At 42.7% G+C, this 13,907-nt stretch overlaps 1 protein-coding gene and 1 pseudogene across 3 annotated transcripts in view; both read right to left on the reverse strand.

Annotated features, from left to right (window-relative positions):
* Positions 1-13,907, reverse strand: part of EVA1C (eva-1 homolog C) — a 110,202-nt gene that overhangs the window by 62,086 nt on the left and 34,209 nt on the right. The gene's annotated exons all lie outside the window — the stretch shown is intronic.
* LOC149452837 (U2 spliceosomal RNA) lies at positions 11,756-11,872 on the reverse strand (annotated as a pseudogene).

The following is a 13,907-nucleotide window of genomic DNA, read 5'->3' on the forward strand; positions in this document are numbered from 1 at the left end:
GACTATTTTGGGGGGCAGAGCAGACAGCGGTGGCTGACAGTCATTGCTCTCAGCTCAGAGCGGCGGAGAGAACTGAGCGATCAGTGGTGTCTGATTGCTCAGTTCTCACTTTTATAGCCAGCGGGGACAGATGCAGCATCCACCTAGGTAAGTATAATTTAACTCCCATAATTCTCCTTTAAGCATGTCCTGCATCCAACAATGCATTGAGGGCCTCTAAGTTATATCTGTCAAGTTGTTATCGGTAGGGATGAGATTGAAGGTGTTCGGATCCTAGTCTGAACCCACCCGAGCTATCCTGCCAGGAGGCTGTCACTGCACAAAAACAATCATAAGTGGATGAGGCATTCCCAGGCGCGCAGCTGCAGGTATACAAGGGGTGTGTATACGTGTGATTGTAGAGAAGGGAATGCCTCGGGTGTTTCTGATTGGCTTTGTGCAGGGACAGCTTCCTGGCACACTCGCTCAGGTGGGTTTGGACTAGGATCTGCCCACGCCTAAGCTCATCCCTAGTTAGGAGCATATTTCACCATCTGTCTCTGCATCTTCATGATATTGTCCTTCACCTACGATCTCATCTCTGCATTTCTTGGATTCCCAGGACTTCTGCTGAGACTTCCAGAATCCCTGTCATTATCTCCAATGCTTGTTCCAGTATCCCTGTCAGGTACTCTCAGAATCTCTGTTAGTACCTCCAATGCTGCTCACAGGATCCCTGCCAAAACTTCCAGTATCCCTGCCACTACTTCTAATGGCGCTATATTATATTTCTGATTGCCTGTTTCACTGCTGTCCTGGATTGACCTGAATACTCTTGTGGGATAGGTGCAGCATAGTGTGGCAGGAATAAATACATGCACGTCCGGAATATAGTAACCAATGAATTGAAGAACTTGCAAACAGCACAACAACCCCACGAGGGAGCTCACCTGTCCAAGAATCTACAGTCAGTTTAGCTGACAATCAATGGTAGTAAGACCAGATTGAAGACAGCACTTACCAAGGCGGGTGGAATGCGCCCTGACAGTTCCAACCCAAAAAGAAGCTTGCTGAAGTGCAGATGTAGGCCCTGAGCTGTCCCTACTCCTCCACAACCTTCCCCCACCACGAGTGCTGTCCCTGACAGAAGCTTATGCTCTCCCTACACTTAGGGTTGCCACCTCATCCCTTTAAAACCTAACACAAGTTAATTACACAGGTTCTGAGGCTAATTTTATGCAGATAAGGCACAAAGTGAGTTTACTTACCACCTAATCAGCCACAAAAACTGTGTAATTAACATATGTTGGTTTTAAAGGGATGGGATTGCAACACTACCAACACTATCCACTTCGCAAATGCGTGCCAAAACCTGGGGGAAGGGACTTAAAAAGACTCTGTGTGACCCATGTCAACCAAAAATCCAGAAAAAACACAGAATACAATGTTATAAATTGAGTTGCAGTTCAGTGAGTAAAATAAGTATTTGATCCCCAAGCAAACATGAGTTAGTATTTGGTGGAGAAACCCTTGTTGGCAAGCACAGAAGTAAGACATGTCTTGTAGTTGTTTACCAGGTTTGCACAGATCTCAGGAGGGATTTTGGTCCATTCTTCTTTACAGATCTTCTCTAAATCCTTAAGGTTTCTTGGCTGTTGCTTGGCAAATCAAAGTTACAGCTCCCTCCATACATTTTCTATAGGATTAAGGTCTGGAGACTGGCTAGGCCACTCCATGACCTTAATGTGCTTCTTCATGAGCCACTCCTTTGTTACCTTGGCAGTATGTTTTGGGTCATTGTCATGCTGGAAGACCCATCCACAACCCAATGTCAGTGTTTTGGCTGAGAGAAGAAGGTTCTCATCCAAGAATTTACAATACATGGCCCCATCCAAAAGCCCCTTAATGCAGCAAATTCGGCCTGCACCTTTAGCAGAGAAACAGCCCCATAGCATAATGTTTCCACCTCCTTGCTTGACTATAAGGATGGTGCTCTTAGGGTCATAGTCAGCATTTTTCTTCCTACAAACACGGCAAGTCGAGTAAATGCCAAAGAGCTCAATTTTGGGCTCATCTGACCAGAACACTTTCTCCCAATCCTTCTCTAAATCATTTAGATGTTCATTGGGAAACTTCAGATGGGCCTGGACATGTTCCTTCTTGAGGAGGAGGGCCTTGAGGGCACTGCAGGATTTCAATCTATTGTGGCGTATTGTGTGACCAATGGTTTGTTTGGTGACTGTGGTCCCAACTGCCTTGAGATCATTCACATTCCTCCGGTGTAGTTCTGGGCTGATCCCTCACTTTTCTCATGATCATCCTTACCCCATGAGGCAAAATCTTGCATGGAGTGCCAGACAGAGGGTGGTTGATGGTTATTTTGTATTTCTTCTATTTGCGAATAATCGCTCCAACACAAGTTTCCAGGGTGGATAAAAATCAATGATTTAAAAAAAAAAAATTTTAAATCAGATTTTTTAAATTTAAATCTGATTTTTTAAATTTAAATCAGACTTTTTTTTATTTTTATTAAATTTATATTAATAAAATTCGTTTGGAGTAAAAATCTAAAGATAGTTTTCTATTTAAGATACATTAATAATTTAGTTTATTCAGCATGAAATGGAGGTTAGTTATGTAGCATGAGGCTGTATATTCTGCAATATTTACATTTTTGGTAAACTCAATCCACGAATCCAAGCTCTACAAGCTGAGATAACATGCACTGCATTGATGCATTCACACAATTTCCCAGTAATCATGAATGAAAACACGAAATAAAAGAATTTGAGTCGTTCTCCAGCTATGTGTGATTAACCTATTAACCTAAAATCGGTTCTGATATCGCTGGTTTACTAACCTGACAGCTTATTATTCTAAAAAGGAAACCTTCATTTGGTTTGCAAATATTAAAGATTCTAACTACCAGCAAGAATGAGTCGGATTTCTTACATTTAAAGAGCACCTGTCATTTTAGATCCATCATGGCAGCGCCTGTTAGAGGGCATCCACTCCCCTGCTGCTGCCATGTCCCTCACCTTGTTGTGTCACTGCCACATCACCAGCCGTCCCATTAAAGTGACAGTTGCTATTTAAAAATTATGATATGATTTAAATCGAGCCTTTTCACTAGTGATTTAAATCATGATTTAAATCGGGATTTAAATCAACTTGATTTAAATCAAATCCACGCTGCTTGTTTCCTTCTCACCAAGCTTCTTGCTGATGGTCTTGTAGCCAATTCCAAACTTGTGCAGGTCTACAATCTTGTCCCTGATGTCCTTTGACAGCAATTTTGCCTAACCCAATGATGGTGAGGTTTGAATGGAAGAAAGAGATTCTGTAGACAGGTGTCTTTTATATATACAAGTTGTCATTACGTGCACCTTTTTAAATTGACAGGACTAATCTGTGTATTACATGAACACTAGGGATGCACCGAAAGTTCGGTGGCCGAAATGAACAAAAAAAGCACTGATACACATGTCGAAAAAAAACTCGCCGCCGCCCACCCACCGTCGCCGCCCGCCCCTCGCCACAGCCCACCCGCCACTCAGTAGTTCTCAGCCTTACTTGAGAAACCGTCGATCCCGAAGTTGGGCATAGAGATGAGTGGGGGAAAGATGGCCTCCACTCATCTCTATGCCCTTGGAGGATCGGAGCGATGTCACTTCCCGTTCCGGCCATTGTTTTTTTTTTTAAAGCACTAGATCAATGCTTTTTTTTGATCCAATGCTTTACATTGTAGGGGAGAGATGTGGCGTCTAAACTCGAAAGAGCAGGGCCCTCAATCCCCTCATGTTTTGCATTGTATTGTTATTGTTCTGTCACATGTTCTGTCCCCCTTTGTAATGTACAGCGCTGAGCGAACTATTCGCGCTTTATAAATACTGTATAATAATAATAAAGAGGACCTGTCACTAATTATTTCTATCACAAGGGATGCATGCATTTCTTGTGATAAGAATAAAAGTGATTAAAATTTTTTTTAAAAGGACAGTGCACAAAAACCCAAAAAACATTAAATGAAAAAAAAAAGTTTAAAGTGCCCCTGTCCCCCGCCCCGTGCTCGCACGTAGTGGTGAATGCATACGTAGGCCATGCCCACATATGTAAATGGTGTTCAAACCACACACGTGAGGTATCGCCACAAACGTCAGAGAAAGAGCAGTACTTCTTGCACTAGACCTCCTCTGTAACTTTACACTGCTAACCTGTAGAAATTTTTAAAGCATCACCCATGGAGATTTTTAAGTACCGCAGTTTCACGCCATTCCACGTGCGTGCACAATTTTAAAGTGTGACATGTTGGGTATCTATTTACTTGCCGTAGCATCCTCTTTCATATTTTACAAAAAAATTGGGGTATATATTGTTTTTCTTAATCAGTGTATTTTTTTCCAAAAAATATATATTCATTTTCAAAAACTACACATTTCGGTTTTCGGCCAAGTGAATTTTGAATTTTCGGTTTCGGCACCAGAATTTTCATTTGGTGCACCACTAATCAGCACGTAGCCAGTCTGTGCGAGATGGATGTATTGTTGGTTAGTAGGGGATCAAATACTTATTTTACTAACTGAACTGCAACTCAATTTATAATATTTTTATCGTGTTTTTTTCTGGATTTTGGGTTGATATTCTGTCTCCATCTTTTAAAATACACCTATGATAAAAATAATAAACCTTTCATTTCTTTGTAAGTGGGCAAACTTACAAAATCTGCAGGGGATCAAATAACTATTTCCCCTACTTTAAGTAAATATAATATACCTTCATAACTATTTACTAATGCTAGCAGCATAATGATTTAAAAAAGTTCATGTTGACTGAAGGAGTTTAGTTCCACTTTAAGTAAGCAGCAGAACAATTCACTGGGTAGAATTATTTAATAACTTTCTACTAATGATCTCAGTTTCCTCTTCATAAATAAAAGTAAAGTTGTATTTTACACCCTTCCTCTATTTGGTGACACTGGCTGTTCTCATACACACCCTCATGATTACCAGTTGTTATTATTGCCACTTCCTTGGACCTCACTTCCTTCTTCTCACCTTCTCCTTGGTCATTCTCACACTAGAGGGACTTCTCCACAAGCGCTCTTTGCCAACTAAACACATCCAGCTTCCTCTACTCCACACACTGATGACTCAGTATTATTTTTATTTCCTTACATTGTGTTCCCGATTACACTTACTAGCACTGTAAAATCACTTCCAACACGTCTTAGGGTCATTCCTGGAAATAGCAAGAACATGTGTGATATGAGCCTTACTGACAAATTCATGAGTCCAAGTTCAAAATTTGACAGCAGAGACCGTAAAGAACAATAACCGCCAATAATCAATCACCAACCACCTTCCATTTACACTAGGCCAGCAGTTCTTAAAGTTCTGTGGTACATGGACCATATTAAAGAAAGTCACAGATATGGTGGACCACCTAACTTCTAACCATAACCTGACCCTAAGACATAATCCTACCCTTATCAGAACCCTAACCCTTTCCTTAACCACTTCAAGTCCGGACACTTTCACCCCCTTCCACTCCAGGCCAATTTTCAGCTTTCAGTGCTATCTCACTTTGAATGACAATTGCGCGGTCATGCAACATTGTACCCATATGAATTTTTAGCATTTTTTTGAGACAGATAAAACTTTATTTTGGTGGTATTTATTCACCACTGGAATTTGTATTTTTTTTGCTATATAAATGAAAAAGTCCCCACATTTTGAAAAAAAAAAAAAATCTTTGTTCATAAATCTTGTCCAAAATGTATTCATCTATCTTTTTAATAAAAAAAATATATAATCCAAATTAGTTTATAACCAAAAATTATAGTTTTTCAAAAATGTTGTTACATTTTTATTTAATTTTTTTTATATTATTATTTATGTTTTTTCTTTTTATAACATACTGTCATCCTAGCAGTACAGTGTCACCATAGTGACACTGTACTACTTGTGGGGCGTGATGAAGATTTTTTTTTTTTTTTTTTTACACATTGCTTTTACACCCATAAAGCTGTAAAGCAATAATTTCTCCTCTCTGGTTGCATTCCTGCAGCCATTGAGACATACTGTGCGAGCTGTGATTGGTCACAGCTTGTCACATGGTACAAGACTGTTGTGAATAGCCTTGTACCATGTGACCTCAGTGATCATTCACAGATGTCACTAGTAGTAAGCAATGATGTCAGGAAGTGACATCTTGCGTACTACTATTCATGTGATCACTTATTGGCCAATAAGTGATCACATGATCGGGACCTCACATACAGTGTTCCGCTGTCTCCAGAGGACACCGGATTGCGGTGCCGCGTGCTCCCAGGGAGTATGCACAGGCAGAGAATGCGGGGGCCGTTTATAAACAGCCACCTTCAGCACTGCTCCCGTCCTGCCGTTTATGTACATGGGCGGGACGAGAGGTGGTTAAACCTAACTTAGAGTTTGAACTCCAGGTCTGGTTTTTATTGCATAGTTCATTGGTCCAGGTTGGATCATTGTAAGTACACATATCCTATACATGTGGGGATACAGTGTTACAGTGTTACTACAGAGAACACTGCAGTCTTCTGGGTCCTGTGCCAAGCAGCTACCCATCTGCACAGTGAATACAGAGGTTCACCCACTCAGAAGAGCTGCCTTGTATTTTTTTCATTGAAAACAAGGCATTCTCTGATTGGATGAGGTGGTGATTGTGACAAACACTTTTCCTCTCTACCTTGTCCAATCAGAAAACAGCTTGTATTCACTGAAAAAATACAAGTAGTTCTGTGAATGACATAATGCTGTTTATGTGTACTTTATTTAGTCACTGTTTATAGGTTTTTTTTGTTATTTAAAATGGCAGCTTAGTTTAAACATTTAATTACTGGTTTAATAATTTTTATTTTAATTTTGTATACCAATATTTTCACCATTTCTTGAGCGTGTGGATATAGGCTGGTTTCATCCTACATATTTTTAATTAGTTCTGTGAATGGTGGCTGTGCTAAGTGAGCAATCCCTGTGTTCACTGTTCAGAAGGACAATGCACATATTTTCAAGCACATCATGGATCATCAATTGTTGGCCAAAGCTTTTACTGAAGAAAGATTACATCACAAAGGACCAAGTGCAACAATTCGGAACCGCGCAGGACCCCTTCGTCATCATGTGATCAAAGCAGAAGTGCAGCACAGGATCTGGAAGACTGCTGAGCCAACTAGAGAGTCTCATTGGTCAGCGTAGTCACATGGCCGTGCTGACAAATGACAGTTTCCCATTGTGTGCATTGTGACTTATGCCGGCCATGGACGGTTCGAAAATCATCTGATTCTTTGGCCGAAAGATTAATTGGTCGATTTTCACACTGTTAGTGGGTTCATTCGTCTGCTGGTTTTTGCGTTCTTTCCACTTTTGGATTATCGGTCATGTCAGAAAATTTTAGGAAAACGACCAATTTTTGCGTCAATGATGGCCAAATCGTACGATTGTTTTTACGGAAAAAAATATGTGCATGAGCCGTGACCTGGAAGGAACAGAAGTTTTACCTGTTATATGGAGTGAACTTTATGACTTGGTCGGCCGATTTTTGTAATCGTTGATGGTTAATGTTTAATGAAAGACTGATTTTTTGTTAATCGGCCGAAAAAACACACGGTTTTCGAGCTGTCTATGGCCTGCATTACTGTGCATCGAACTGAGATTTCAAACTATTTTATCAGCTTTCCCAGCTATCTTCTGTGAACTACAAAACCTCTCTTACCTACGTAATAGAGATGAGGAGAGAGGGAAGTGTTTGTAGTCCAAATCATAAGTGCAGCCTATACCTTGTTCCAAATTATTATGCAAATTCTATTTAAGTGTCACAAAGATGAAATATTTTGTTTTTCAGTTTAGCTCATGGATGGCATTGTGTGTCAGGGCTCTTTTGATCACTGAAAACAATCTGGGACACCTGTGATAATTAGATTGGCCGGAGAGCTCAATTTAAGGAAAAACTACTAAAGGAGGGTGTTCCACATTATTAAGCAGAGCACCATTTTCAAGCAATATGGGGAAGAAAAACGATCTCTCTGCTGCCAAAAAGAGTGAAATAGTTCAATGCCTTGGACGAGGTATGAAAACATTAGATATTTCACGAAAACTTAAGCGTGATCATCGCACTATTAAGAGATTTGTGGCTGATTCAGAGCACAGACGGGTTTGTGCAGATAAAGGCACATTGAGGAAGATTTCTGCCAGATCCATGCATCGGATCAAGAGAGCAGCTGCTAAAATAGCATTACATAGCAGCAAACAGATATTTGAAGCTGCTGGTGCCTCTGGAGTCCTCTGGAAGGTGTAGAGTCCTCCAGAGTCTTGCAACTGTGCATAAACCTTCTATTCGGCCACCAATAACCAATGCTCACAAGCAGAAACGGCTGCATTGGGCAGAAAAATACATGGACTAATTTTCAAACAGTCCTGTTCACTGATGAGTGCCATGCAACCCTGGATGCTCCAGATGGATGGAGTAGCGGATGGTTGGTGGACGGCCGCCCTGTTCCAACAAGGCTGCGATGTCAGCAAGGCGGTGGTGGAATCATGTTTTGGGCTGGAATCATGGGAACAGAGCTGGTCGGCCCCTTTAGGGTCCCCGAAGGTGTAAAGATGACCTCTGCAAAGTATGTGGAGTTTACGACTGACCACTTTCTTCCCTGGTACAGAAGGAAGAACTATGCTTTCCGTAATAAAATCATCTTCATACATGACAATGCACCATCTCATGCTGCAAAGAATACCTCTGCATCAATGGCTGCTATGGGGATAAAAGGAGAGAAAGTCATGGTGTGGCCTCCATCCTCCCCTGACCTCAATCCTATTGAGAACCTTGGAGCATCCTCAAGCAAAAGATCTATGAGGGTGGGAGGAAGTTTACATCCCAACAGCAGCTCCGGGAGGCTATTCTGACATCTGGCAAACAAATTCAAACAGAAACTGTCCAAAAACTCACAAGTTCAATGGATGCCAGACTTGTGAAGCTGCTATCAAATAAGGGGTCCTATGTTACAATGTAACGTGACCTGTTAAAATGTTTAAAAAGTTAAAATGTTTTTAAAAGTTTGATTGAAATAGCTTTTGATTTCAGTAAATATGCTGCAAACACAACAAATGACAATTTTCAGTTCTTTACAACCTATAAAGTGTTTTGAAACTTACTGTGCGTAATAATTTGGAACAGTTTTTTATGTTTAAAAAAAATCCTGTTATCATTAGGAGGTTTGTTCAATAAAATGTGAATTGTACTCTTAGTAGTTGATAACATGAGAATTATGCTGACTGTTATTTACATCATTTATTTAGGTAAATGAGAAAAATATAATTTGCATAATAATTTGGAACAGGGTGTAGAATGACAACACTGATCCTCCATAAATAATTACAGTCAGTAAGCATTGTCACCCTAGGACAGGAAACGTGTTGCTGGCAAAAGCCTTAAAGTGGTGTTAACCCAAAAACAAACATTTATTATATTGCAGGTTACCAATTCTTAGATGTAGTTGCTGCATTCATTTTTCTTTAGGTTTTCTTTCAACCTAGTGGTTTGCACACCTGGAGACCAATTCATAAAATGAGTTTGGAGGTGTGGTTTAGAGCTACTTTGACTGATAAAAAACACTCAAACATTTTAAGATTGCTGTTCATAAGAAGCATCAGGCGATGTGAACTGTGTCTTGCAAAAACAAGCCCTCTGCAGACATACAATCAAGAATAGTTGATTTGTATAAGGCTGGAAGGGGATGCAAAGTACCGTATTTTGCACTCCATAAGACGCACCTAGGTTTTAGAGGCGGAAAACAAGAAAAAAAATATTCTGAACCAATGGACTGCAGTACAGGAGATGACCAGAGACTGCAGATATAGTACAGGAGATGACCAGAGACTGCGGACACAATACAGGAGATGACCAGAGACTGCGGACAGTACAGGAGATGACCAGAGACTGCGGACAGTACAGGAGATGACCAGAGACTGTGGACATAGTACAGGAGATGACCAGAGACTGTGGACATAGTACAGGAGATGACTAGAGACAACGGACATAGTACAGGAGATGACCAGAGACTGCGGACACAATACAGGAGATGACTAGAGACTGCGGACACAGTACAGGAGATGACCAGAGACTACGGACATAATACAGGAGATGACCAGAGACTGCGGATACAGTACAGGAGATGACCAGGGACTGCGGACAGTACAGGAGATGACCACAGACTGCGCACATAGTACAGGAGATGACCACAGACTGCGAACATAGTACTGGAGATGACCAGAGACTGCAGACAGTACAGGGGATGACCAAGAGACTGCGGACAGCGCAGGGGATGACCAAGAGACTGCAGACAGTACAGGGGATGACCAAGAGACTGTGGACAGTGCTGGGGATGACCAGAGACTGCAGACAGTACAGTGGATGACCAGAGACTGCAGACAGTACAGTGGATGACCAGAGACTGCGGACACGGTGCAGGAAATGACCAGAGACTGCGGACAGTGCAGGGGATGACCAGAGACTGCAGACAGTACAGGGGATGACCAGAGACTGCAGACAGTACAGGGGATGACCAGAGACTGCAGACAGTGCAGAGGATGACCAGAGACTGCAGACAGTGCAGGGGATGACCAAGAGACTGCAGACAGTACAGGAGACGACCAAGAGACTCTGGACCTTTGGGGAGGGAGGGGAGTGGGTACCTGAATTTGACAGGTACCCGCTCCCACTTCCGTAGAGTTTTCCTCCCTTTAGTGTGGGCACCTGGGTGACAGCCGGGTGCCCAGTGTGCATGCGTGAGAAGCGCTGCGCTTTGTGATTGGTCCGGCATCTTCTGGGACCTGTCATGTGCCCCAGAAGACGCCATGCTATTCACAAAGCGCAGCACTTCTCGCGCATGCGCACTGGGCACCCGGCTGTCACAGCCGCGAACGTGCGTAAAAACGAAAAACCCGTAAGTGTACAAAAAAAGTGCCAGTGCAAAACCAACACAAAAAAGTGCACTTAGGGGTGTGCTTTGTCCGCCCCCCGAAGGGGTTGGATCTCTACCCTGATCCCCCGGGGCACGAAGCTCCTGACAGGGATAACGTTCCTGTGTGGTCCTCCTAGCCAAAAGGCTTGGCGGACCCCGTTCCTTGTGGCCAGCCGAAGCCAGCCACCAAGTACTTGGTAAGGGGGTTCTCCCGAAGAGAAAACCCCCTAGGGACGGGAGGAAGGAACCAAAGGGCCACACATCCTCCCCCTAGACTTCAGGGTAGGCCCGAGGACCCACACCCTACCGTCCGTGAGAAAAAAACACACACATATGTGAAAAAGTGACAAACAGTAGGAGGTAAAATAAATTAAATAAATAAATAAAGCGAAAATAAAAAAAGTGGCCGTGCAATTGTGCACTGGCTAGGCCCTGAGGCCCGTAGCAAAAAAAATTGCCCTGGACTTAGCCAAAAGGCCTAGCCCTAAAAGCTGCAGTGCAGAAAAAGTGTTTGAAACAGTGACCATGTGCACGTTTCAAACGTTGGGGTCCCACACCCAAGTGTTACTAGGAGCACCCCTGAGGCGACCAGTCTCAGGGGGCACTGGTTCGCGGACTTTCTGCCTCCCCGGCCCCTGGCCAGACAAGGTAGATCCATTCAAACCAGGAGGAACTGGGCCCCTCCAGTTTTCCAGGGGGAATTACTCCCGGGCCCCAGCAGTCTGTGGGCGCCTCGGTTTCTTTTCCAGCCTGTACTAACCATCAGGACCCCCATCCTTCCAGCAGGAGTACTATACAACCAATCATCTCCGCAAGCAGGAATGATGGTGGAGCACCCCTACTGGACACTGATAAGAACAGATACTACACTTGACCTTAGCCAAAAGGCCGAGAAGCTTGTGACATGTGCACCGGCTATCAGTAACTTGCCACTTCCTACTGAGTTTAGTACCGCCATGCCAGCATCTCTTTTTATACCTGTACAATGAAAATTCACGGTTTGACTTGAATGCCACTCTTATATAGCAAAACAACAACAAAAAAAGGTTGCCTCCCAATCCTGAGTTGCCTTTGTGTCTAGACAGATTGGGGAGGATAACAAGGCCCTTGACGCAGTTGTACATTGTTTTTCTAGCATGTGTTGAAATAAACGGGTGTTGTTACTATATATAGGGGGATCTTTATTATAATGGCATGCTTTAGCTAGCCTGAGGTAAAACAATTGTGAGCTCAGAGAGAGAGAGCAGCCATTGTGCTAAGACCACTATATTCAATTATTTTTTTTAGACCTATGTGGACAAGTAAACAGATTCCTGGGGTTTGGTATCACAGCAACCAATGTCAAAAACATCGACTTTATTCAGTCTGCTGTGATTTTAATGAAATTGCCTATAGTTGTTTATTTTAGAGTGAGAACACACAGACAATGTAGATGTGATAAAAATCTGCAGAGCAATGCATGGAGATCACACATAAAGAATGCACCAATGGGGCAACTGTGTGAATTCATCCCTAGAATAATGATTTCTGATCCTGCAATAAAGTGAGATCTAATATAGCTTCTATGATGGGTGACAAGAGATATATATATATATACAGTGAAGGAAATAAGTATTTGATCCTCTGCTGATTTTGAATGTTTGCCCACTCACAAAGAAATGATCAGTCTTAAAATCGAATGGTAGGTGTATTGTAACACTGAGAGACAGAATAGCAACAAAAATTAAGAAATGGATGTCTAATAAATGATGCACTGATTTGCATATTCATGAGGGAATAGGTATTTGATCACCTATCATTCAGCAGGATTTCTGGCTACCAGGTGTCTTTCATACAGGTAACAAGCTGAGATAAGAAGCAGTCTCTTAAAGGGAGTGCTGCTAATCTCATTTTGTTACCTGTATAAAAGACACCTGTCCACAGGAGCAATCAAACAAACAGATTCCAAACTCTTCACCATGGCAAAGATCAAAGAGCTGTCCAAGGATGTCAGGCACAAGATTGTAGACCACAAGGCTGGACTGGGCTACCAAACTATCACCAAGCAGCTTGGTGAGGTGACAAGTGTTGGTGCAATCATTCGCAAACGGAAGAAACACAAAACAACTGTCAGTCTCCCCAGGTCTGGTGCACCATGCAAGATCTTACCTCATGGAGTGTCAATGATCATGAAAACAGTGAGGAATCATCCCAGAACTACACGTGAGGATCTTGTCAATGATCTCCAGGCAGCTGGGACCACAGCCACTAAGAAAACAATTGGTAACACACTACACCGACAAGGATTGAAATCCTGCAGTGCCCGCAAGGTCCCTCTGCTCAAGAAAGCACATGTCCAGGCCCGTCTGAAGTTTGCCACTGAACATCTGAATGATGCAGAGGAGGACTGGTTGAAAGTGTTGTGGTCAGATGAGAGCAAAATCGAGCTCTTTGGCAGCAACTCAACTCGCCATGTTTGGAGGAGGAGGAATGCTGCCTATGACCCCAAGAACACCATCCCAACTGTCAAACATGGTGGTGGAAACATTCTGCTTTGGGGGTGTTTTTCTGCTAAGGGGAAAGGACAACTGCACCGCATCAAAGGGACAATGGACGGGGCAATGTACCATCAAATCTTGGGTGAGAACCTTCTTCCCTCAGCTAGGGCATTGAAAATGGGTCATGGATGGGTGTTCCAGCATGACAATGACCCAAAACGCACGGCCAGAGCAACAAAGGAGTGGCTCAAGAAGAAGCACATTAAGGTGGCTTAGCCAGTCTCCATACCTTAATCTGATTGAAAATCTGTGGAGGGAGCCGAAAGTTCTAGTTGTCAAACATCAGCCACCAAACCTTAATGACTTGGAGAGGATCTGCCAAGAGGAGTGTGCCAAAATCCCTCCTGAGATGTGTGTAAACCTGGTGGCCAACTACAGGAAACGTCTGACCTCTGTGA

The sequence above is a fragment of the Staurois parvus genome, unplaced genomic scaffold (genome assembly GCF_062004578.1).
Source record: "Staurois parvus isolate SC_StPar_1 unplaced genomic scaffold, SC_StPar_1.0 ptg000461l, whole genome shotgun sequence".
NCBI classification, from domain to species: domain Eukaryota; kingdom Metazoa; phylum Chordata; class Amphibia; order Anura; family Ranidae; genus Staurois; species Staurois parvus.